This window comes from Cornus florida, unplaced genomic scaffold (assembly GCF_030987335.1).
Source record: "Cornus florida cultivar Cherokee Brave unplaced genomic scaffold, ASM3098733v1 CherokeeBrave_3.0.0_Hap2_Chr04, whole genome shotgun sequence".
NCBI lineage: Eukaryota > Viridiplantae > Streptophyta > Magnoliopsida > Cornales > Cornaceae > Cornus > Cornus florida.
This window is the reverse complement of record NW_026775574.1, coordinates 71,048,236-71,075,139: the sequence shown is the minus strand read 5'-3', so window position 1 is coordinate 71,075,139 and position 26,904 is coordinate 71,048,236. Positions and strand designations below refer to the sequence as shown.

The window sequence follows — 26,904 nt, the reverse complement described above, 5'->3', positions numbered from 1 at the left end:
TATGCTAATGAAATTATATTCACAAAGTGTATAGGTCATTAGCATATGTACAACTATTGAAAACATTTTATACATACAAACATAAATTTAGTAGCACACAACTGTGTAAGTTCTAGGGAGGAGCGATCTAGTTTTTATATTTTGTCGCTTTCGCACTTTCGCTTTATGTGACTTAGAGCCCGTTCAAGGTTGTTGTTAGAATAAAAAAAGCGCTTTGTCACTAAAGTGTTCAAAAATTGCGGTTGGTTAAACATATTTGTTATGTTTGGGAGCACCAAAGCGGTGCCTTGAATTCGGGATCCGAAGAAATTTAGTTCAAAATTGAACTAAATTTGGTATTCCGATCACAAGTTCAAGGCACTGATTTGGTGCTCCCAAAAATAACAAATATGTTTTTGCCAACTGCAAACTAAATTTCTTCAAATTTCAAATCTAAGGGGCCGGTGCCGACAACATAGCAATTAGGTTTTTGGTGACCTAAAATATGGAATGTAATTTTAAAAGCTTCAAATTATAGTTTTATTCAATAGCTCTATTGAGTTAATATTTGTAACTATTAAAAATGCTTTTAAGCAAGTGAAAAGTAAACCTAAAAGGGCTTTTAGGGCCTAACACTTTTAATGGTTACCAAACATGTCCACACGGCAATTTTTTTAAATAAAAACACTTTTAAACAGGTGAAAAGCCTTCATAAAATTTAAATAGGCAAGAGCAAAGGGAAAGTGACAGCTGATGTAGAAATGCACACACAACTGAACAAAAAGCTAAAACAAATAGGAATGGTAAGTTTGCATGAACTTTCAAGGAAAAGAATAAAAAAATAAAAAAAGGGACGACATAGTGGCAGGCGAAAAGCATGTAGAACTCTTATTACTTACTCGTACCACCAACAAGCAACATCCCGGATAAATTACAGAATAATAAAAATAGAGAACTGCTTGCCAAACAGCTACATATATGATCCAGTAATTCTCTCATAATAAGAAGCATATCAGAAATAAATCGACAACGTATTGTCTATCCTGTCCTGCAATATGTTACATTGTTCTAACAACTTGCCAAGTTTATCAGCTTCCTTTGTGACCTTGGTTTCCACCACCCATTCACTACTAGTGTAGTTTGATCCATTGGTTACAGTGTATCATTCTGTGCAATATTCATTTCATCTTCAAAGTCATTTGCATTGGCAGAATCTTGATCCTTACCAACATTGGAAACAACCATTGATGGAGATTGAGAAGCTTCATGCTCTGAATAACCTATCCGGGACATAAGGGGGCTGCAGCAGGCTTCAACCATTTCATCCAGTGATGGATGAATTAAATAACAAGGTGAAGATATGCTACCTTTAAACACCAACTTATCCACATCATCATAGGTTGCAGCGTCTACACCTCGCTGCTCCAAGATATAAGCTGTAGAAACCACTCCATTGGTTAAGTTCATTAACCGCCAATTGAAAATTTGTAGAAAAATCATCACCCACTCTGGAACTAGATAGTAGGTTGAATTATGGAACTCAAGCCGAGCATTCTTTTGTAGCATTACACAAGCCTTCTTTGTTGCCAGTGCAAGTCCCATCACCTTACTGATTGGGTCAGGTATTTGATCGAGCAATTTTCAAGTTGTACTATCTGGTTCACTATACCCTCGCCCTAAATGGAACCTTTGTAAAGCCACGATATATCATCCGGAAATGTAGGAATATTACAGTCTTTTAGTGCACTCGCAAGTGGTTGATTCTTGCTGCTGAACTCCAACCTATGCTTGGCAAGTACAACTTCACAGCTTTATATTCATCACTGGAGTCCTTCAGCAAATAAATCTCTGGACAAGGCCAACAAGCAGGGTTCGCATTAGCTGCAGCAGCAATTTCTCCCAATGATCGGTCCAGGGCTTCATTGAAGGTTGAGATACAGTGGTTTGGACCCACATCATAAGCATTCATCTCGTTAAGCTCCCCCAATGAAGAATTCAAAGGGGTCAGAACCACTTCACATGTTGTAACACAACTCAGAACAGGTTGTAAAGGCGACTCACTTGCCAGCCACTTTAGCCCATCTCTCAATTGCTCGTCACTGAAAAACCCATCAAATCTTTCATCTTCATGGTTCTGAATGAGATGAACCACCAAAAAGTTTAGACGTGATTTGTCAATATCATGGAGCCCCAAATTTTCAACCACGGTTGATATAGAATCCGAATTTTCTTTGCGTCTGCCTCTCAAGATCAAAAGAGGCAAGCAGGAACCAGAAGGTAAAGACATAAGAAGGTTATGGAGCCTGATCTTTTGGAGCTCCCAAGGAATGCTTTCAGATACAAGGAAAAGAATGGCAATTGCACCTAATACCGCCTCACTATCCTTGATGATTGACAAACAGCAGGTGAGGTTGCCACCAGATTGGCAAGGAATCCATTTCTTCCAAACTGACAGACCAGGGGAATAAATTACAAGATCATCGTCGTCTTTTCCAGTCGGCATAAGCTTAGAAAGCAACCACGGGTGAGGTGCTAAAGGGGTAGCTTGGCTCCATTGTCCCAGTTTCTCTCCCACTGGGTTGTCCATCTGAGAACACAAAACAATTTTCCAGCAATGGCATTTCGCTTCTGGGTTCTTTCTACCAAGCTCGCCCGCTATCACCTCTGAAACATTGAGCCTTGACCATGATCTTTCATGTTTTTGGTATCTCTCACTCATAACACGATCAAAGTCGAACTTGCCAAACATGCTTAGTTGCTTTACAAGATGAAAAAGGAATTAGGAACTTCAGAAAAACAAAGTAATGTTGAGAAAGATGAATGAGAGAATTTGGCCATAGCATGCCATTAATTCTTCAATTCTTATGTATATTATCATATGCAAAGCGATTGAATATCTGTATGTCTTGGCAGGGAGGGAGGGGTTTGTAATGGGTGTGTACACAAACATGTTTTATGTGTAGTAGTTGATTAAAAATTCACTAAGTGAAAAGAAAAAGGTAATTATGTATTATGCACATATGTTAGGTAAGTCAAACTTCCATCTGCGGGGAAATTCTTGATAGAAAAGCACCATCTTGAATTGGGGAAACCAACATTGGATAATGGCCTTGTAAAGAAGCCATCTCATGTCTGTCCTAGTTCATTTTCTATCATAAAAAGTCAAAAAATTAATTGAAGAAAAATTACAGAAGGCACCCTCGATTTGACCTCCTCTCCAAGGATTCCACATCTTTTGTTTATGATGGATAAAATTTCTGTCATTTTGGAATTTTTTTTTTTTTTTTTTCCAGTGAGTCATTCATGCCTGGTTAAACAAGGCCAAAGTGGCAAAACTAATGAGAATAAATGTCAAACCAGGGTCTTTTGTCTTTTATTACAACCATGATTCTCCAATCACTACAGACTGCATTGATGTGTTATCATGATGAAGAAATAAGCTACAACCTTAAGATTAGTTTTAGTCTTGCCTCAACTATTCTTCTCGACTTTTTCATCTAGTTTTGAAAGCTTCACAGGAAAGTCATTGTCAACATTGAGAAATGGGTCTTCTTTCACCATTTATGGCTCTTCAAATTCCTTTATCATGAACCCATGATATTCCAAAAGGTTTTCTATGTCTTCTTCCTAAATCCAGTAAAAACATGATAAATTAATATTTGGTAGTAGGAACTTCCTTGCTAGTTTGAAACAAAGGCAAATCACCAGCAAACCAAAGAAAAAGTACCTCCATTCCAAGTCATTTGGCAACATGGGCCACGGGGATACCTTGGTTGTTCTGTAGACCACAATGTGAGGATGCAAGTGCATGGGTTCGTAACTGATTAAGACAACAAAACAATGAGACTATCATATTTCCATCTGTATGCGCACATGTTAGATACACAGTAATATCATGCAAAAGAGAAATAAAGCAAACTCATAATTAAAACACGCAAAAGAGAAATATTTAAGCATGGACAGCACAAATTAATTTTTTTAAAAAAAAGGAACTTAAATCCACCTGTTACATTAAAACCTGCATGTATTAAATAAAGGAAGGAGAGTCAGGAGACAAATCTTGCTACATCACGGGCAAATAACACTTCTGGTGTTCGTCTTATCTCTGGTGTCATCTTGGAAAGTTCAAGAGAGAGCTCGGCAGGTTCAACCTAGCACGGAGATCTTATATTTACAGGCAACTTTGAAATGAATATTGTACAATTGTGTGGCTACTGCAGACGACTTACTTTGTACCCAGGATGCTTGTCCAGTTTGAGAAGTGCATAATAACCTCGAAATTCTTTTTCACTTGGCACCTTTATTTCTTTCTTCCTGTGATCATCATACAATTGGAACAATTCAACTGATGTCTTGTTCATCCGTTCAATGTTGAGGTGTGCATCGAAACCCTCCAAAAAGCCTTCTCCTTTTGTGTATTCACACAATTCATGCATGGCAACTATGTGAAGTCTTATCTGACAACAACAGCAATCGGCAACACTATTTAGTCTAGAGAAGAACTAAATGGCATTTCAGCAACCAATAATTGATCCGGCACAACCATGAAAACATAAAATCAGTCTTCATTCCATTTGCATGGTGCTGTTTGTGGGGACAAGTTTTTTCTTTCTTTCTTCCCCCCGATCTCCCCCCACCACCAACACCCCCCCCCCCCCCCCCCCCCCCCCCCCCCCCCCCCTTTCTTCCTTCCCTCTTTGATTTTTTTCATAATTAAGAAATTTTAATAACCAGAGTTTGTTAAGATTAATAATCAAGTCATATGAATGGAACTACTTCTCATCTGAAATGTTGTGGTAGGTATCATTACCTAAAACACAATAAAAAGCAATTCGTTTTTAAATGGACCCTGCTAAATGGTCACCCAAGCATGCTTGCATCTAAGCCACAACTTATAAGAAGCCATATTGCCAAGATTATGATCCAAGTTAAATGAGAAAGCAAACTGCATGTAAATATTCTGAAAATAAAATTTAAAGCTATCAGAAAGAGGACAGACCATTTGCTCCAGCATAGTAATAGCCCCTACATCAAGAATGTGTTGCATCCTCAGGTCCATCCGAATCGACCTCATCCTATCCCACAGGAAGTTATACAAGCCAAGAAACCTGTCACTGTAATGCTGATCTAGCAAATTTAGAAGATAATCAATTGTCATCTGCAGGACCGGCATGGGTCGTATCAACTCTGCTTCCCTCGCTGCTGTCCTATTATACTGAAAGAATCATTATAAGAACATCCATCATTTCCTCTCTTACATACTAAGTATGGGATAATGTTTTCTATCCCTATTTGCCAGAAGACATTTCAGAATGCCCGAGGGTTACCTTCTTAACCGCAAGGGAGTTGCTGGTCTGGTTTCTGTCCCCTTCCAAGCGTTCATACTGGTCAAGATCTCCTTTCCTCTCTCGTTCAGCTCTTTCTCGCTCTGAAACATAAAACAAGAGGCTAAACTGAATAAAACACACAAATCTACCCCCAAACTTAAATAACACATTGTCCTAAATGTGTGAAGAAAAGTAAATCAAGATAATAACAAAGAGGGTAAAAGGAACAATAATACCAAGTAAGGAAGGAAAATTAATGGCGTCTTGACTGCACGCCGCCATTCAAATTCCAAATGTAACGCCCCCAAACTTGGACAAGAAAACCTGTCAAACACACTTATGTACACAAATAACATGATAAATTACTTAATAAAAACAGAATTAAACAAAATCCAAAATTTATTTTATTGCAAGAAAAACATCCACACAAAACAGTGAAATAAAAACAGCATCACAACCATAAGTTTGCAGAAAGGGAAAACAATGCCAAAAGCGGCCCAAAATAGTAACAAAAAGCATAACTGAAAAATAAAGCAAACATAACAAATGCAAAATCAATCCGCCATCGGAGTAGAGGATGAAGCACCGGCTCCTCCGGGTGCTCGGTCAAACAAGGACTGCAACATCGCCTGCAAGACCTGCTGGCCCTCCCTAATCTCCTTACAAAAATCCGTAAGGGTGCCCTCCAAAGACTCAACTCGCATGTGAAGGGTGTCAAGGCGAGTGGTAAGAGAATCATAATCTGCTCGTGTCATGGCAGTTGGCGGGGCAGCAACAGGTGTAGGGGCAGCATTTTCTGCAGCAATAGGAACGTTCCCCAATTGAGCACATCACCAATGCGCACTTGTCTAGCTTTTTTCAGCTGGGAAGTGCTCTTCTTCCATTCGGTAAGGTCATACAAAAACACATCCTTTTCCTTCTCCTCATTACGCAGCACTTTGTACCCCTTGTTTTTGAGCAATTTGGTAATCAACTAGGGGAACGGAAATTTCCATGTCAAGGCATTATCCAATTGCCCAACAATGAGCTCATTGTAAAGCTTAAAATTTTGGTCCCAAAGGAGCTGGGGGACGCAAAACCAATGACCTTTTTCTGCTGCATATAGAGTATTCAGAAAAAACACCCTTCCGTTCAGAATGCTTGGCAACCGGAAAGACATTCTTGGCCAAGACAGAATCCAAAAACCAAATCCGACACGGGAGGTATGACTTGTTGGTGCTAGTTGTGCGTTTATATAAGAAATTATTATGACAAATCTCACGCACAACGTCCGAGAGGTCAATGGTGTCCGGGAAAATGCCATAGATAGGTTCGTCATCCTCATCCAAAGGTCAATTCAAAGGGCATTTCCAAGCCGCGGCAATGTCATTAATGGTGAATGCATAAGGCACACCATCAATGATTGCATTGATCACAGTTGGTTCCGTGCAAGAATAAGACATATTGGCATAGAATTGCCGGACCAAGCGCGGAAAGAATTCAGAAGTACATGGTTTGAACAAAGCAACAAGGCCACGATCTTTCAAATCCTTAACCGACCAAGCCGTTTCGGGGTGTTCCTTGAACTCATCCTTGATGACAGCCTCAAATTCAATTGGCCAATCAGACCAATCCGGAGTAGGAACCTCCTCGGGAGGCTCCTCAGAAGTGCGAGCACGCTTTGAAGCGATTTTGGGAGCCATTTGGAGAGGGAAAGTTGGTTCAGGAATTCCGTCGAACACGTGGTGTGCAAGACTGAAAAACAGAGAGCAAGAGCAATGGGGAAATGATTAAAACCCGAAATTTGGAACCTGAAAATCATCCACAATACACCCCAAACATATTGACAATCCACCACAACATAAAATCCCATCCTCCATTAGATACCCCTAAAAAAATGATAGAGTTGAAGGAAGTTGGGAAACTTACCTCAATGAAGAATTTCCAAAACTGCACTAATGATGTGGATGAGGGAATGATGATGACAAGAGTTTTGGAAGAGGGTGGTTAGAGATAAGTGAAGAGAAGAATAGGAAAAGAAAGGGCAAGAGATTGAGAAGGGTTAGGATTTGAGAGGAGGAACCGAATAGAATAAGGGAGAAGGGAGAAATAGAAAAAATGAAAGAGGTTTTGAACTTAAAATTGGGCTCGGTTAAATTCTGGGCCTTGGCGTCCAGACGCGGGGTGTCAAGAGCTGCGTGCAGTGCAAGCCATGCGCGCAGAGGAGTGGGGCGTGGGCACCTGGTGTCCGGACGCGAAAGCAGCCAGGGAATGTTTTTTTACTTTGGCCGAATGGGGCCGGGCCAAGCTCCAAAAATTCCCTAATTACGAACTTAAGGTCCCTAAGACCCTGGACACCTAGGAAAATCATCGGAACATAAATTGGAGCTTATTTGCGAAAGCGCTATTTTTGGGGTCCAAATTTTTCGTGATTTTGGATATTTTGGAGAAAATGGGCGAGATGAGCCCGAAAATTCCCGAAATTGGTACTGAGACCTTTATATGACTAGGGAAACCCAGAATGGCCATTGGAACAGAAATCGAGACGATTCTGGAAAAGTGCAAATTTTGAGTCCAGACTTAGTCATTTTTCAGAATTTTAGTCAAGGCAACAATGGAATGAGGAAGCTTTGAATTGAAAGAATTGCTTCCCAAGAGTGCTAAATTTAATGTCGATAGCTAGACGAACCAAGATTCACATTAGTCCTCATAAATTGGGTCCGTTAAGAGGACTTTCTCCACTTTTCGAACCGGGACTATGCCATCGACATAAGGTTTTAGCCTTTGGCCATTGACCTTAAAAAGAGATCCATCTTTAGGATCGTGAAGTCCAATAGCGCCATGAGGATAGACAGAAGAATGGACCATCCCATCGTGAACGGAATTTACCGGGAAAGAGTCGCAAACAAGAGTTGAAAAGCTTTGATCGGGAGCAAAAGACTTGTTGATATGTTTATCATGGAATGTTTTGGTCTTTGCCTTGTAAATTTTAGCACTTTCATAACCGTCATTCTGAATTTCCTCTAGCTCATTGAGCTGAAATTTCCAAGAAGAACCGGCTTGCTTTAGATCAAAGTTGAACCGTTTTATGGCCCAAAAAGCACGGTGCTCTAACTTAACCGGGAGATGACAAGCTTTGCCAAAGACAAGTCAGTATGGCGACTTGCCAATGGGCGTCTTATATGCAGTCCGGTAAGCCCAAAGCGCATCGTTTAGTCGTAGTGACTAATCTTTGCGGTCCGGTCGAACTGTTTTTTCAAGAATATTTTTGATCTTTCGATTAGAAACTTCCACTTGACCACTAGTTTGAGGGTGGTAAGGTGTGGCGACCTTGTGAGTGACGGAGTACTTGAGAGGGACGGATCTTAGATAGCGATTGCAAAAGTGCGAACCTCCGTCACTAATGAGTGCTCTAGGAGTACCAAACCGGCTGAAAATGTTCTTTTGAACAAATTTGACCACGACAGCATGAGCATTGGTTTTGGTAGCCTTAGCTTCAATCCATTTGGACATGTAAACCACCGCTACGAGAATATACTCATAGCCATGAGAAGATGGAAATGGTCCCTTGAAATCGATTCCCCAAACATCAAAGATTTCAATGATTAAAATTGGGGTCAATGGCATCATGTCTCTTCTAGACATGGCTCCAAGTTTTTGGCAGCGCTCACAAGATTTGCAGAAATTGTATGCATCCCACAATAGAGAGGGCCAATAAAATCCGCTTTGAAGGACTTCGGCGGAAGTTTTCTTAGCACTGAAATGTCCTCCACATGCAAGAGTGTGGCAGAATTTTAGGACAATTTGGAATTCACTTTCAGGAATGCATCACCGGATGATTTGGTCCGGGCAATACTTGAACAATTCCGGTTCTTCCCAATAAAAATTTTTGATTTGGGAAAAGAACCTGTCTTTCTCTTGTTTGGGACGAATGGGACGGGATTTTTCCCACCGCAAGATAGTTTACAATATCGGCGAACCAAAGAGGACTTTCATAAGAAATCTGAAACAGTTGCTCATCCGGGAAGGAATCATGAACTGTGAAAAATTCAAAAGATTTCTTAATGAGAAGATGAGAGAGATGGTCGGCTACGACATTGTCGGTCCCCTTTTTTGTCCCGAATTTCAAGATCAAACTCTTGGAGTAAGAGTATCCAGCAAATGAGTCGGGGTTTGGTCTCTTTCTTCGCAAGCAAGTGCCTTAAGGCGGCATGATCCGAGAAAACAATTACCTTGGACCCAAGAAGATATGAGCGGAATTTGTCCAAGGCATACACAACAACTAGTAACTCTTTTTCAGTTGTGGTATAGTTCAATTGAGCATCGGAAAGAGTTTTGCTAGCCTAGTAGATGGCATGTGGTAGTTTGTCCACACGCTGGCCCAAAACAGCACCTAATGCATAGTCGGATGCATCGCACATGATCTCAAAGGGAAGAGACCAATTAGGTGGTTTCATGATTGGGGCGGAAGAGAGAAGAGCACGAAGCTTCTTGAAAGATTCTAAACATGCTTCATTGAAGTTGAAATGAATATCCTTGGCAAGAAGATTACACAATGGCCGGGATATTTTGCTGAAATCTTTTATGAAGCGGCGATAAAAACCCGCATGACCAAGAAAAGAGCGAATTTGTCGGGCAAAATTTGGAGGGGGAAGGTTAGAGATCAGTTCGACTTTTGCTTTGTCGACTTCAATTCCCCTTTTAGACACAATGTGTCCCAAGACAATGCCTTCTTGGACCATGAAGTGACTTTTTTCCTAACTCAAGATCAGATTGGTCTCCTTGCATCTTTGAAGCACAAGGGATAGATTATAGAGACAAGAATCAAAGAAAAGTCGTCCATAAATACTTCAAGGAACTTCTTGACCATATCAGAAAATATGGACATCATGCACCTTTGGAAAGTTGCCAGAACATTGCATAGCCTGAAGGGCATGCGTCTATAGGCAAAAGTTCCAAAGGGGCATGTGAAGGTTAGAGATCAGTTCGACTTTTGCTTTGTCGACTTCAATTCCCCTTTTAGACACAATGTGTCCCAAGACAATGCCTTCTTGGACCATGAAGTGACTTTTTTCCTAACTCAAGATCAGATTGGTCTCCTTGCATCTTTGAAGCACAAGGGATAGATTATGGAGACAAGAATCAAAGAAAAGTCGTCCATGAATACTTCAAGGAACTTCTTGACCATATCAGAAAATATGGACATCATGCACCTTTGGAAAGTTGCCAAAGCATTGCATAGCCCGAAGGGCATGCGTCTATAGGCAAAAGTTCCAAAGGGGCATGTGAAGGTCTTCTCTTAATCTTGAGGATCAATGGCCACTTGGTTATAGCTAGAATAACCATCAAGAAAGCAATAATAACTTTAGCCGGCTAGCCTTTCTAGGATTTGATCAATGAATGGGAGTGGAAAATGATCCTTCCTAGTTATGGAATTGAATTTCCGGTAATCTATGCACACACGCCACCCGGTGGTGGTGCGTTGTGGCACAAGTTCTCCCACTGAATTTTCAACCACGGTGAGGCTGGATTTCTTTGGAACGACTTGAGTGGGGGGCTTACCCTTTTGCTATCCGAGATGGAGTAGATGATTCCCGCATCTAATAGCTTGATTACCTCTTTCATAACAACCTCCTTTATATTTGGATTCAACCGACGTTGCACCTCTCGAGAAGGTTTGGCGTCGTCCTCCAAATGAATGCGGTGCATACAAATAGAGGGATTGATTCCTTGTAAATCTGCCACTGCCCAGCCAATAGCTTCTTTGTGCTCTTGTAACACCGATAAAAGGCTGTTTTCTTGGTCTTTTGAAAGATCTGATGCAATTATAACCAGAAGAGTTTTATTTGCACTAAGAAATTCATACTTGAGGTTGGCCGGAAGCGGCTTTAACTAAAGTTGTGGTGGAGATTTCAATGAAGGCACTGAAGGAGTGCTGGAAAGTTGAGGAAGGGGCTTTTTTGGTACTTTCCAAGAGGGAAAGTCCATGATAGCATCAGCTTCTAGCAAGGAATTGACTTCTTGGATGGATTGATCGATATCAACGTTTCCAAAGTCAAAATGAGCCATGCAAGTTTCAAGAGGATCCTTGCTTAGAATGAAGGGGAGAGATTCTTCGACCACTTCATCTATTACATCAATGAGAAAACAATCATCCTCATCCGGAGGACGTTGAGTGGCATGGAAGTTGTTTAGTTTAACTTGCATGTTTTCAAAGGAGATATCCATCACCCCGGTTCGACAATTTATTGAAGCATTAGTTGTGGCTAAGAAAGGCCTACCGAGGATCACGGGAATATGTCTCTTTGGATCTTGGACTGGTTCCGTGTCAAGAACCAAAAAGTCTACTGGCAAGTAGAAATTGTCCACTTTTACGATTACATCCTCAAGAATGCCCGTGGTTGCTTGACTGATCTAACTGCAAGTTGCAAGACCACGGTGGTTGGTTTAAGGTCTCCCAACCCGAGTTGTAGGTAGACTGAGTAAGGAATCAAGTTCACACTCGCTCCTAAGTCAAGGAGGGCCTTTTCTATCTCATTGTCTCCAATGACACACGAGATTGTTGGGGCACCCGGATCCTTATACTTTGGAGGAGTGTTATGCTGAATTATCGCACTTACTTGCTCAGTTAACCTCACCTTTTTTGGAATATGACTTTTGGAAATGCGTTTTTTGGTACACAAGTCCTTGAGAAATTTGGCATAGGAAGGAATTTGCTTGATAGCATCTAAGAGAGGTAGGTTAATCTTTACTTGCTTAAAGACCTCCCACATAACCTGAATTTTGCAGCTTTTGTTCCCAAAATGTGTTAACTCTTTGAGACGTTGAGGGTAAGGAGCCTTGGGCTCATAAGATGTCTCCACATTTTGGGTTGAAAGATTTGAATTTTCGGGGCTGGAATTTGGATTTTTGGGAATGACATTTGGATTTAAAGTTGAGAATTGGATTTTTGGGAGGAAGAACTTCTTCATCTTGTCTTCCATCAACCTTTTTGTCAACAATTCTACTACTTCGGAGTTTGGTGATTGCTTGAACATGTTCACGAGTAGGCCACTTGGAGGAGGGACTTCGTCAATCACATGGATGCCTCTAGGATTCACAAAGGGTTGAGCAGGAAGTTTTCCCGTATCCTTTTGGAGAAGTTAGTTCACCGAATTAGCTATTTGTCCCACTTGGGTTTCAAGATTAGCTATTGATTGAGTATGTGAGTGAACCATTTGCAAAGTGGGCTGTAATGACGCCAAAAACTGTTGGTTGGAATCTAACATCTGCTGCTTAAAGGATTCCATCAATTGCTTATTAGCAGCAAGTAGCTCATCCGTTGGAGACAAGGGAGGTGGAGTAGATACATTTGGTTTGTAGGGAGGACGATAGCTTGAAGAAGCTTGGAAAGGCCGATTCATGGGTTAAGAAGAGGGCTGATTTTGCAGCCCTTGATTTTGGAATGTCGAATTTTGTGGGCTGGTTGCCTCCACGAAAAATTCGGAAGATCCCTCCATCCCGGATTGTAGGTGTTGGAGTAAGGATTATTTCCGGGCCGGGAGAACATGGCATTTGCTTGCTCTTGATTGACGCTAAAAAATTGCTCCGGTGTGGGGCAATCTTCCGAGAGATGAAATGTACTAGTGCATGAAGCACATACCGCACTTGCTGAATTTTGAGATAGAGACGAAAAAAGATGTGGTGCCATCAATTGAAAGAATTTGTGGGCTATGGCATCCACTTGAGAGGATTCTTCCCTCATTGTCCTCGGTTGACTTGGATTGGTGTTCCTTGCACTAGTTGACGTTGAAGCCCTACGAGAATTATGTTGTAATGAGTTTTCACTCAAATTCTCAAGTAAGGTCCAAGCATCATCCGGATTTTTGGACATGAACATTCCTCCACATGATGAGTCAACCATTTGTCTATGTGGTTCGGTTAAACCATCATAGAAGGCTTGCACCAATTGCCATTTTTGAATTTGGTGGTGCGGACACTTCCTAATAAAATCTTGAAGTCTTTCCCAAGTCTCATAGAATTGTTCCCCCATCAATTTGGGAAAAACTAAGAATGGAACGCCTCATTTGATTGGTCTTACTCACCGGATAGTACTTTCTGAGGAATTCTTGTTGCAATTGTGCCCATGTAGTAATGGAATTTGCAACAAGGGAGTTCAACCAATATTTTGCTCTATCTTTTAAGGAGAATGGGAAGAGACGTATATAGAGCGCATTTTCGGGGAAGTCCCTTATCTTGATGGTAGAGCAAATTTCAAGGAACTCATCAAGATGCTTATAAGGATCTTCGTTATTAAAGCCATGAAATGATGGAAGCATTTGGATTGTGCTTGATTTAATCTCATATTGGTGTGCATTGATATTTGGCATTACAATGCACGAAGGGGAGATATATGTTGTAGGGATGAAATGGTAACTAAGAGTCATAGGTACCGCATTTGGAATTTCAGCCCCTTCAAGGTTTCTTTCCACATTTTCATTATTCTCCGCCATGGTATTGATTCCAATTTCAGTTCCTCTTAAAATTTCAGATTCCCTAAGGTTTCAGTCCTTTCAAGTGAATTAATATCAATGGGTTCTTCAAGGATTGGCAAAGATAATGATCTACGGCCCAACATCAACAACAATATACACAATAAGCACAACCACCCTTCACCATAACATCCACATACAATGATCCCTTTCTCCTCAATTGAACAAAAAAATTGAAAAACAAAAATAAATGGCCACAACAAGGACCTATGATTCGATAAACAAAAAATAAAAATAGCCTCAACAAGGGCTTTACAACAAAATATCCACTATATTATACACATGCAAAACATTCACAAACTTTTAACTAGAACTTTCAAAAACTTACCCGGAGTCCTTAAGACTTCCAATTTTTAGTTTCTCTTTAGCAAGTTTTGAGTTCCTAGGATCACACAAAAACACACAAAACACAAAAACAGAAAATATACACAAAACAAAATATTCACAATTAAACAAATGGTAATTTTTAAACCTTGGTCACAAAACCAGTTTGCAATATCCGGCAACAGCGTCAAACCTTCTCGAGAGGTGCAATGCCGGTTGAATCCAAATATGAAGGAGGTTGTTATGAAAGAGGTAATCAAGCTATTAGATCCGAGAATTATCTACCCCATCTCGGATAGCAAGTGGGTAAGCCCCACTCAAGTCGTTCCAAAGAAATCCGGCCTCACCGTTGTTGAAAATTCAGCGGGAGAACTTGTGCCACAACGCACCACCACCAGGTGGCGTGTGTGCATAGATTACCGAAAACTCAATTCCACAACTAGGAAAGATCATTTTCCACTCCCATTCATTGATCAAATCCTAGAAAGGCTAGCCAGCCAAAGTTATTATTGCTTTCTTGATGGTTATTCCGGCTATAACCAAGTGGACATTGATCATCAAGATCAAGAGAAGACCACCTTCACATGCCCCTTTAGAGCTTCTGCCTATAGACGCATGCCCTTCGGGCTATGCAATGCTCCGACAACTTTCCAAAGGTGCATGATGTCCATATTCTCTAATATGGCCGAGAAGTTCCTTGAAGTATTCATGGACGACTTTTCAGTCTTTAGATTTTCCTTTGATTCTTGTCCCCATAATCCATCCCTTGTGCTTCAAAGATGCAAGGAGACCATTCTGATCTTCAGTTGGGAAAAGAGTCACTTCATGGTCCAAGAAGGCATTGTCTTGGGACACGTTGTGTCTAAAAGGGGAATTGAAGTCGACAAAGCAAAAGTCGAACTGATCTCTAACCTCCCCCCTCTAAATTATGTCCGACAAATTCTCTCTTTTCCTGGTCATGCGGGTTTTTATCGACGCTTCATAAAAGATTTCAGTAAAATATCCCGACCATTGTGTAATCTTCTTGCCAAGGATATTAATTTTAACTTCAATGAAGCATGTTTGAAAGCTTTCAAGAAGCTTCGTGCTCTTCTCTCTTCCTCCCCAATCATAAAACCACCTAATTGGTCTCTTCCCCTTGAGATCATGTGTGATGCATCCGACTATGCATTAGGTGCTGTTTTAGGCCAGAGTGTGGACAAACTACCACATGCCATCTACTATGCTAGCAAAACTCTTTCCGATGCTCAATTGAACTATACCACAACTGAAAAAGAATTGCTAGCTGTTGTGTATGCCTTAGACAAATTCCACTCATCTCTTCTTGGGTCCAAGGTAATTGTTTTCTCGGATCATGCCGCCTTAAGGCACTTACTTGCAAAGAAAGAGACCAAACCCCGACTCATTTGCTGGATACTCTTACTCCAAGAGTTTGATCTTGAAATTCGGGACAAAAAAGGGGACCGACAATGTCGTAGCCGACCATCTCTCTCGTCTTCTCATTAAGAAATCTTTTGAATTTTTCACAGTTCATGATTCCTTCCCGGATGAGCAACTGTTTCAGATTTCTTATGAAAGTCCTCTTTGGTTCGCCGATATTGTAAACTATCTTGCGGTGGGAAAAATCCCGTCCCATTCGTCCCAAACAAGAGAAAGACAGGTTCTTTTCCCAAATCAAAAATTTTTATTGGGAAGAACCGGAATTGTTCAAGTATTGCCCGGACCAAATCATCCGGTGATGCATTCCTGAAAGTGAATTCCAAATTGTCCTAAAATTCTGCCACACTCTTGCATGTGGAGGACATTTCAGTGCTAAGAAAACTTCCGCCGAAGTCCTTCAAAGCGGATTTTATTGGCCCTCTCTATTGTGGGATGCATACAATTTCTGCAAATCTTGTGAGCGCTGCCAAAAACTTGGAGCCATGTCTAGAAGAGACATGATGCCATTGACCCCAATTTTAATCATTGAAATCTTTGATGTTTGGGGAATCGATTTCATAGGACCATTTCCATCTTCTCATGGCTATGAGTATATTCTCGTAGCGGTGGTTTACATGTCCAAATGGATTGAAGCTAAGGCTACCAAAACCAATGCTCATGCTGTCGTGGTCAAATTTGTTCAAAAGAACATTTTCAGCCGGTTTGGTACTCCTAGAGCACTCATTAGTGACGGAGGTTCGCACTTTTGCAATCGCTATCTAAGATCCGTCCCTCTCAAGTACTCTGTCACTCACAAGGTCGCCACACCTTACCACCCTCAAACTAGTGGTCAAGTGGAAGTTTCTAATCGAAAGATCAAAAATATTCTTGAAAAAACAGTTCGACCGGACCGCAAAGATTAGTCACTACGACTAAACGATGCGCTTTGGGCTTACCGGACTGCATATAAGACGCCCATTGGCATGTCGCCATACCAACTTGTCTTTGGCACAACTTGTCATCTCCTGGTTGAGTTAGAGCACCGTGCTTTTTGGGCCATAAAACGGTTCAACTTTGATTTAAAGCAAGCCGATTCTATTCAGAAATTACAGCTCAATGAGTTAGAGGAAATTCGAAATGACGCTTATGAAAGTGCCAAAATTTACAAGGCAAAAGACCAAAGCATTCCATGATAAACATATCATCAAGGAGTCTTTTGCTCCTGATTAGAAGGTTTGGCTTTTCAACTCTTTCCCGGTAAACTCCGTTCATAGTGGGATGGTCCATTCGTTATCCCTTCTGTCTATCCTCATGGCACTATTGAACTTCACGATCCCCAAGATGGATCAATTTTTAAGGTCAATGGCCAAAGGCTTACCTTATGTCGATGGCATAGTCCCAGTTCAAAAAGTGGAGAAAGTCCTCTTAACGGACCCAATTTATGAGGACTAATGCGAATCTTGGTACGTTTAGTTATCGACGTTAAATTTAGCACTTTTGGGAAGCAATTATTTCAATTCAAAGCTTCCTCATTCCATTGTTGCCTTGACTAAAGTTCTGAAAATTAACTAAGTCTGGACTCAAAATTTGCACTTTTCCGGAATCGTCTCGATTTCCGTTCCAATGGCCATTCTAGGTTTCCCTAGTCATATAAAGGTCTCGGTAGCAATTTCGGGAATTTTAGTCTCTGCTCGCCCATTTTCTCCAGAATATCCAAAATCACGGAAAATTCGGACGCCAAAAATAACGCTTTCGCAAACAAGCTCCGATTTCCGTTCCGATGATTTTCGTAGGTGTCTAGGGTCTTAAGGACCTTAAGTTTGTAATTAGGGAATTTTTGGAGCTCGGCCCGACCCCCGTTCGGCCAAAGTAAAAAAACAGTCCCTGGTTGTTTTCGCATCCGGACGCCAGGTGCCTATACCCCACTCCTCTGCACGCATGGCTTGCACTGCACGCAACTCTTGACACCCGCATCCGGACGCCAAGGCCCAGAATTTAACCGAGCCTAATTTTAAGTTCAAAACCTCTTTCATTTTTTCTATTTCTCCCTTCTCCCTTATTCTATTCGGTTCATCCTCTCAAACCTAAACCCTTCTCAATCTCTTGCCCTTTCTTTTCCTATTCTTCTCTTCACTCATCTCTAACCACCCTCTTTCAAAACTCTTGTCATCATCATTCCCTCATCCACATCATTAGTGCGGTTTTGGAAATTCTTCATTGAGGTAAGTTTCCCAACTTCCTTCAACTCTGTCATTTTTTTTTGGGTATCTAATGGAGGATGGGATTTGATGTTGTGGTGGATTGTCAATATGTTTGGGGTGTATTGTGGATGATTTTTAGGTTCCAAATTTCGGGTTTTAATCATTTCCCCATTGCTCTTGCTCTTTGTTTTTCAATCTTGCACACAACGTGTTCGACGAAATTCCTGAACCAACTTTCCCTCTCCAAATGGCTCCCAAAATTGCTTCAAAGCGTGCTCGCACTTCCAAGGAGCCTCCCGAGGAGGTTCCGACTCCGGATTGGTCTGATTGGCCAATTGACTTTGAGGCCAAATTTGTCATCAAGGTTAAGTTCAAGGAACACCTGGAAACGGCTTGGTCGGTTGAGGATTTGAAAGAGGCCTTGGTGCTTTGTTCAAACCATGTACTTTTGAATTCTTTCCGCACTTGGTCCGGCAATTCTACGCCAATAAGTCTTATTCTTGCACGGAACCAACTAAAGACAATCATTGATGGCGTGCCTTATGCATTCACCATTAATGACATTGCCGCGGCTTGGAAATGCTCTTTGAATTCACCTTTGGATGAGGATGACGTACCAATCTATGGCATTTTCCCAGACACCATTGACCACTCGGACATTGTGCGTGAGATTTGTCATAATAATTTCACATATAAACGCACAACTAGCACCAAAACAAGTCATACCTACCGTGTCGGATTTGGTTCTTGGATTCCGTCTTGGCCAAGAATGTCTTTCCGGTTGCCAAGCATTCTGAACGAAAGGGTGTTTTTCTGAATACTCTATATGCAGCAGGAAAAGGTCATTGGTTTTGCGTCCCCCAGCTCCTTTGGGACCAAATTCTTAAGCTTTACAATGAGCTCATTGTTGGGCAATTGGATAATGCCTTGACATGGAAATTTCCCTTCCCCTATTTGATTACCAAATTGCTCAAAAACAAGGGGTACAAAGTGCTGCGTAATGAGGAGAAGGAAAAGGATGTGTTTTTGTATGACCTTACCGAATGGAAGAAGAGCACTTCGCAGCTGAAAAAAGCTAGACAAGTGCGCATTGGTGACGTGCTTAATTGGGGGAACGTTCCTATTGCTGCAGAAAATGCTGCCCCTGCACCTGTTGCTGCCCGCCACCTGCCATGACACGAGCTGATTATGATTCTCTTACCACTCGCCTTGACACCCTTCACATGCGAGTTGAGACTGTGGAGGGCACCCTTACGGATTTTCATAAGGAGACTAGGGAGGGCCAGCAGGTCTTGCAGGCAATGTTGCAGTCCTTGATTGACCGAGCACCAGGAGGAGTCGGTGCTTCATCCTCTACTCCAATGGCGGATTGATTTGCATTTGTTATTTTTGCTTTATTTTTCAGTTATGCTTTTTGTTACTATTTTGGGCCGCTTTTGGTATTGTTTTCCCTTTCTGCAAACTTATGGCTGTGATGCTGTTATTATTTCGCTGTTTTGTGTGGATGTTTTTCTTGCAATAAAATAAATTTTGGATTTTGTTTAATTCTGTTTTTATTAAGTAATTTATCATGTTATTTGTGTACATAAGTGTGTTTGACAGGTTTTCTTGTCCAAGTTTGGGGGCGTTACGTTTGGAATTTGCATGGTGGAGTGCAGTCAAGACACCATTAATTTCCCTTCCTTCCCTGGCATTATTGTTCCTTTTACCCTCTCTGTTATTATCTTGATTTACTTTTCTTCACACATTGAGGACAATGTGTTATTTAAGTTTGGGGGTAGATTTGTGTGTTTTATTCAGTTTATTGTGTTAATGTATTACAAGATTTAGGTAAAACTTACTCCAGAAGTCTCCCACATTACTAACAAGGTGCACTAGTTTCTCAGAGTATTTAAAAACTAGATGGAACTTTCAATTGTAAAATTCAGAAAAGCAATGAACTAGATATAATTTCATATCAAGTTCAGAATAGACTGACATTATCTGTTTCCAGAATGGCAGTTTCTTTCTTTTAAAATTAAAAATACATGGAAAACAATATTGTAACCATTTTTTCCACTTTGAGCAGGATGGACAAAATTGGACTGGACCTACGACCTCAACATCGCAGCTCGAAAACAATGAATTTACAGGTTTGCACATTGATCAAAATTGAAAGCCATACCTGGACACATATCAGGACATAATCCAGTTATAATATTGGATGACTCTGCTGCTTCAAGATCAGATAAAGCATTGCCACTGGAGAGATCCCCCACCATATCGGCAGAATGTTCCTCCATTAATTTTTGCCTTCCCATAGTCCGATCAGGTCTATTCGTAGAGAATTTCTGGTTTCCATTACCAGGAGTGCTTTGCAATGGTTGGCTTAGTTCGACCTTGAAACGGGCCATTCTCTTTGCTTTGGCTTGCAATTCTCTGATAATCACAAGTGAAAAGACATAAGAAACATAATGAACTGGAATTAATAATACGAATAACAAGAGTAACAAATGATAATTAGATTCTAAGCAGATAATATCTTACCGTTCATCATCATCTTGGACTGAAGGGGAAGGAGGTGACCTAGTTCTTTTGATAGCTGGGAAGTTGGAACGCTTCACAACAGCAGCACCATTGATGCTTTGGGCAGGTGGAGGATGAGATAAAGCAGGCCTGCAAAAACAAACACACACACACAAAAATAAAATAAGGCACAATTAGAGAGATCTGAGGAAAGAATAGAAACCATATATCACAATTGAAACTATGTAACTTAAGTGCTGGATCAAAAGGAACAAAAATTAAGAAACCAATAAGCAACCAATAAAGACCACTAATCGAAAGGAAGGAACACGCAATTAGTGTGGATAGTAAGAGTATGACAAAGAGAAGAGTATGGAACTCTCCTATTTATTCATATTCCATAATAAAGGAACAAGAAATAAGACAGTCATGATATACAGTCCATTTATCCATAACAGACAGAACATCTCATTGTTCTATCATCTAGGTTTTATGATGGGATATTAGGATTACTGTCAGGTCTGTGTGAGCAATCAACCACTGAAGTTACTGGTGATGGGTTCTGGGCTTCCATGACAAGGGAGGATGGTAATGGTGGGCGGGTGGTCGGCGGCGGTGGCAGTGGCGGTGATGGGTTCTGGGCTTCCATGACAAGGGAGGGTGTTGGCGGACTGAAACGGCTTGAGAGGAGGTTACGGAAGCGGTGAAGCCATCACAACCCATTAACACCATCATATATTTATGTGTTCTTGCCCTCTCTGTAACACCACCAAAATTTTATTTTATTTTTCTTAATCAATTAAGAGTTTGGCTTGGATTGATATAAAGAATGAAGGGTTTTTTTCAACCGATTTGAGCCGGAAAAAATGGTGGGTGGTGGTGGACGGTGGGGATGGAGGTAAAGTTGGGGTTGGGTGGGTGGTGGTCGTGGTGGATGGGATTGTTCAGAAATGGTTTAGAAGTCATTTTGCAGAACCTAAGGGGTAATTTGGACTCAAATGTATAGGTGATTGTCAAATACCAAATTATTAGCGTAAAGTTGTCATATTTTGTAATTCATTTTGTTAAAGCGGCACTTTTCATCCATTCTTTTTTGGACATGATCGTATTTGTAACGATCCAAAATAATTTGTCATTTATTAAATTTTTTCTAAAAATAAGGAACAAAACAAAACGGCTCTTTGGTTTTTGTTTTAAATTTTAAATTATTTAATGTAATTAGGTTAAAGAGTTGGATTTTATCTTTAAATGATTAAAATTATTAGTCCAAAATTAATTGTAAGCCCAAATAAATCTAGAAGAAGAACAAAATAACACGATTTAGTAGAATCAGTAGGATCATGCGATTCCACAATCATACTTCCGATTCAACAGATCCTACTCAGATTCTACTTCCTAGCGATTTTGGATTAAATGGGGATCGGGATCGATTTGGCAATTTGAGAATGTAGAATTGTAAGATTCTAAAATTCAGAATCGGGATTTTAACAACCACTTTTGAGTGATTGGATCATGACAAGGTCCCCAAGTCAGCAATAAAGGGGTATCTAAAATGTTTGGACACCGAGTAAAAATGGACTGTAATGTAAATTCCTTAGCTAATCTGGCAACTTGGAACTGGAGTAACATGTAAGGATGAGAATGGGAATAGTACTACAGTAACAAGGCTTTGGAATTGAGACTGAGTCTCAGTTTTATTTGTTTTTAACTGGTTCTTTGAAAAAAAAAATGGAATTATACTATAAATACACATATAATTTTGTTGCATAAATTTGTTATATATATAGGCTGCATATATATTAATATATAGTGTTCTATTTGTTGTATATACAATATATACATTATGTTTGTTGTTTATATTGCAATACAAGTTGACTTGTATACAGAATCTATATTATTTGAATATCGTTGTATATATTTGTTGCATATATAGGCTGCAAATATAATGTTCTGAACCTATATAATATATATGTTTATGTATATTAGTACATTTGCTCTACTTGCTGTATATTGTCTTGGATATTTTAGAGCACTTGGCACTCTGTTACATTTTGTTTTCAGATACTTTAATTCAATCATAGATATACTGTATATTTTAGTATAGTTGTCGAATTATTATGAACTTGTATTACATGGTCCGTTATGCAATAACAATAGACAATACAATGTCAGTACAATAACATTATGTATTTGACTCTCCCATCGTCAGTACCCAATGTTGAATCCAAAAAGAGGTGGATTGGTGTCAGATTGACAGCAATTATAAGAATTATATCAAATCATTATGATGAATTCTCAATCTAATAAGAAAAATAAAAGAAAAAGAAGGAAAAATTTGGAATTTAATCTTTACCCATATATACATAGGGATATATATATAGGGACATTGACTGGTTGGTAAGTGTGGTGAACTTAAAAACACATTAAAAAAGAGGAAAATTAACACCATTTGATGATTACAAACCAAATGGAAATAGGGTAGGTGTAGTAGTAGATCAGTGCGTGACAGATAGAGTTTGTAGAAATTAGATACAACAGAGTTAAAATCATAAGGTTCATTAGAAGAATATACACACACAAATAAATAAATAAAAATTGGGAATCCCTAAAAAAAATAATTCAAAGTTTACCAAGTCTAAAAATAAATATATATGAGGTGATTTCAGGGATCACATAGGAGTTAAGCAAGCAGGATCTACAAAAATTCATGGACACTGTTTCAGTGGAAGAAATGAAGATGGTGAATCACTTTTAGAATCCGCAAAGGCAAATGATTCAGCTAAATCATTTACATTATTAAACAAAAGGCAGGAACATTTAATAGCATTTAAGATTGGCACGAATAGACACAAAATGATTATTGCTTATATAGAAGAAGAGAAAAGAACACATGTAAGGAATGTCAGATATCAATTATTATTATTATGCTTGTCAATGAAAGGAAATAAGTACAAAAAAAAAAAAAAAAAAAAAAAAAAAAAAAAAAAAAAAACAATAAAAAGATCAACAAAAAAACATACCAGAACATAAATGAAAACCATGTACACATAACCAATAAGCATATATAACCTTTGTTTTGTGCAGTTCGAAGTTCAATGGGATTAAAAACTAAAGCACATCGTTTATAACCTAGGCCACACCCCTACAAGTGTAAGTAATAGTTAATCCTTAAATGATTCGCCTAATGCATTTCTACATCATGTTTATAGATAGAAAAGCTATTTATATTTGTATTCCTCAATCTATGAGTTTCTCCATAATTGTACCCACCAGAAAGAAAAAGAGATAGAGAGAGTGTCATTTGCTCACATAACATGTTGCAATACCGCATAAGCTTGGGATACGCATATAAAACTAGAAGATTTATAAATAGACATTCCAAATAGGATTGAGTTTTGAAAAAAAAAAATGAAGAAAGTAAGAAATGAACTGTTTCAGGGATATAGAAATAAGAGATGAGAAAGTAGCAAGTTTGCATGCTTTGTTACCTGTAGACTCCCTGCAGAAGGGTAAGGACCCACAATAGAGTGGTGGTTATTGAAAACCAAATGTGGTGAATGTGTTCTCTTTGGAGACAACAGTTCCCTGTTAACAAAATAAAATCCATAAGAGTGTTTCTTCAACGGAAAAATAAATAAATAAAATAAAATATATATATAAATGCACTGTCCATTATTTTATTTCTCTTTTTTTTTTAATCAATTTTCCTTTGTAATGAATTATCAATATATAAAAATAAATAAATATATATATATATATATATATATATATCAGGAAACAACCCAATACCCCACCTAGCCGAAGGTACTTCCATGACACATGATGGGAACCAACTGAACTACAATTTAATTTCTTGGACGCCTATAAATCAGCGTAACATTTACAATTGAGCACCACAAATTCAAAGGGCTTCTCAGTTTCTTTCTCTATTTCTTTTTCTTATTTATTTATTACACTCTCCTCCTCCTTACTCTTTTTTGGATCAGCGATCTTATGAGGCCCAAAAACACTTTAGCTCTGACACTTGCAACCCTTCTCTTAAAGCGTTAAAAACAAGTTTTTCAGGGTTTCTGCAGCTTGCATATAGTTAAAAACAAAAATCACATTCTTGGGTTCTCGAACCCCATTAACGACTACAATGAAAATTAAAGATTCAAAAGAGAGATCAAATGCATATGCATATGAATTTGAAGATAATAAACATAAAATACATACATATATACATACATATATATATATATATAAAAGAAATACTCTGTGTGTGTGTTTGTGGGTTTCAAAAGAGAGCAACGTGTCACGGGCCTAGAGATTCGGCGCAGCGGCACGGCCCGTGCGGCACCAAGGCGTTGCTTCAGCTCGCGCAAGCGCCCTGGTCAGCCACCACGACCTGCCCTCCCAAGGATACATGCTGACTGGTTTCGGCCTGCCATGGCCTCGTCAGGGGAACGGCTCCAGCTCCTGACCAGTTTGTGCAGGGATGGCTAACTCCCTTCTTGATAGTCAAGTCCAAGACTAGCGACAAGCACCTCGAACTGAACCGAGTCGACCTGCCTGAACTCTGAAGAGGTACCATCCTGTGGTCCTGCACGCCCCTTCCCTGGAACCATTCCCAGTCAATGAATGTTCTTAGCCAACCAGCATGCGTATCTTCTATGCTCATGGCGTCGTTAGGAATCGGATCGTGACATTCTCCCCCACCCAAATCCTGCGACGCCCTCGTCGCAGTGCGGCGCTGACTCCGCTGCGTCCAACATTCCAAAGCCTGTCTCCTCCAAGTGGTATGCTCGCCTGCCCACCATCGCTTCCTTGTACAACCCTTGGCTGCACTCGCCCAATGATAGGGTTTCGGGCTAAAGGGACGCCCACTTCTTCGGGACGCAACCCCACGTTATGCCGCCTCCGCGACACCCCGAGCAAACAAGCGCCCTCCGGCTGACTTGATACCCGCCCTTCACAACGGTTTGCACGCCTCTTGAACTTGCAAGAACTTTGGTGCGCGCGGCCCTCCGGCCATCCGATGCGCGCGGCCCTCCGGCTTAAAGGACGCGTCTTCATGGGGAGATGGAGGCTCTCCTCCAACAGCATTGATTACCCACCGACGCTTTTTCAGTGCACCGTCTTCATTCTCAAGACCCCCGGATCGACAAGAGGGCACACCTCTGTGCTTTTCCCCAAGTCCTGCTCTGATACCATTTGTCACGGGCCTAGAGATTCGGCGCAGCGGCACGGCCCGTGCGGCACCAAGGCGTTGCTTCAGCTCGCGCAGGCGCCCTGGTCAGCCACCACGACCTGCCCTCCCAAGGATACATGCTGACTGGTTTCGGCCTGCCATGGCCTCGTCAGGGGAACGGCTCCAGCTCCCGACCAGTTTGTGCAGGGATGGCCAACTCCCTTCTTCATAGTCAAGTCCAAAACTAGCGACAAGCACCTCGAACTGAACCGAGTCGACCTGCCTGAACTCTGAAGAGGTACCATCCTGTGGTCCTGCACGCCCCTTCCCTGGAACCATTCCCAGTCAATGAATGTTCTTAGCCAACCAGCATGCGTATCTTCTATGCTCATGGCGTCGTTAGGAATCGGATCGTGACAAACGGCTATATTTTTCAATCTGTATGTGCATGTGATAGAGAGAGAAAGCGACGGATGTTGGTTCTTCTGATCGAGTCTAATTAAGGATGTTGGTTTCACAAATTGCTCGTTACGGGACTCGACCCCTCAACTCTTAATCATGGTCAGATCAAATGGACTCAAAACGCTAATGGGCATGAAAGGTGTTCGGTGGGGTGACTCAAAAAATTGGGGCACCAAAGGTACAGGTAACCAAATGTTAAAGGCATTTAAAGCTTTTTATCATCTTTCATATGAACATATGGCCCATTTTGGGGTAAAAAAAAAAAAAACCTTTTTTTTTCCCAAGGTATATGGATAAATACATTTTGGGGGTTGTTTTTATATTTGTATCTTTAAATCTTATTGGCTCGTTGATAGTGTATAACCCCTTATACGTTTTAATAAGTTCATAACATTTAATTTTAGAGTAAGTTTTGGGCAACAACTTTAATGTCCGGCATCAGTTTAATGTGTGTATATATAAGGACATTATCGAAAGAGATATGAGTGTTTTTAAAATGTTATATCTTAACAGTAATTTCAAGTTATTCTTTATACATTTTTCATACTTAAGGGAATTATATATACAACATAAGTCCTTCTTTGCTCATTTTTTTCAAACTTAACCGACTTGTATACACAATACAAAGGATAAGGGCATTATTTGTCCAAAATGTAAATATTAGGAGTGTTTTTAACACTTTACCCAATCATTTTTCTTGTGCAAATTAATTTTTTCTTTATTTACATTTTGGGGTTGTTTTTATATTTATATCTTTAAATCTTATTGGCTAGCAGATAGTGGATTATTATTATTATTATTTTTTGGACATATTTCTAATCTCAATTAAAATCATTATCAATTCCAAATCGTGTTCTCTTATATTTTTTAGATGCTTTGATCCATTACTTGTGTATGGCAATGCATTATTGTGGTTTTGATAACTTTATAGGGTTAGTATTCTGCATGCTTGTTGGTTTAATGACATGACTTCACATTGCTGGCTAATAAAGATAACACATTGCTTC

The 26,904-nt window shown here is 40.1% G+C and overlaps 1 pseudogene; it reads right to left on the bottom strand.

Annotated features, from left to right (window-relative positions):
* Window positions 1-652: 652 nt before the first annotated feature.
* On the bottom strand, window positions 653-20,459 carry LOC132305094 (SAC3 family protein B-like; annotated as a pseudogene).
* Between the last annotated feature and the right edge of the window lie 6,445 nt (window positions 20,460-26,904).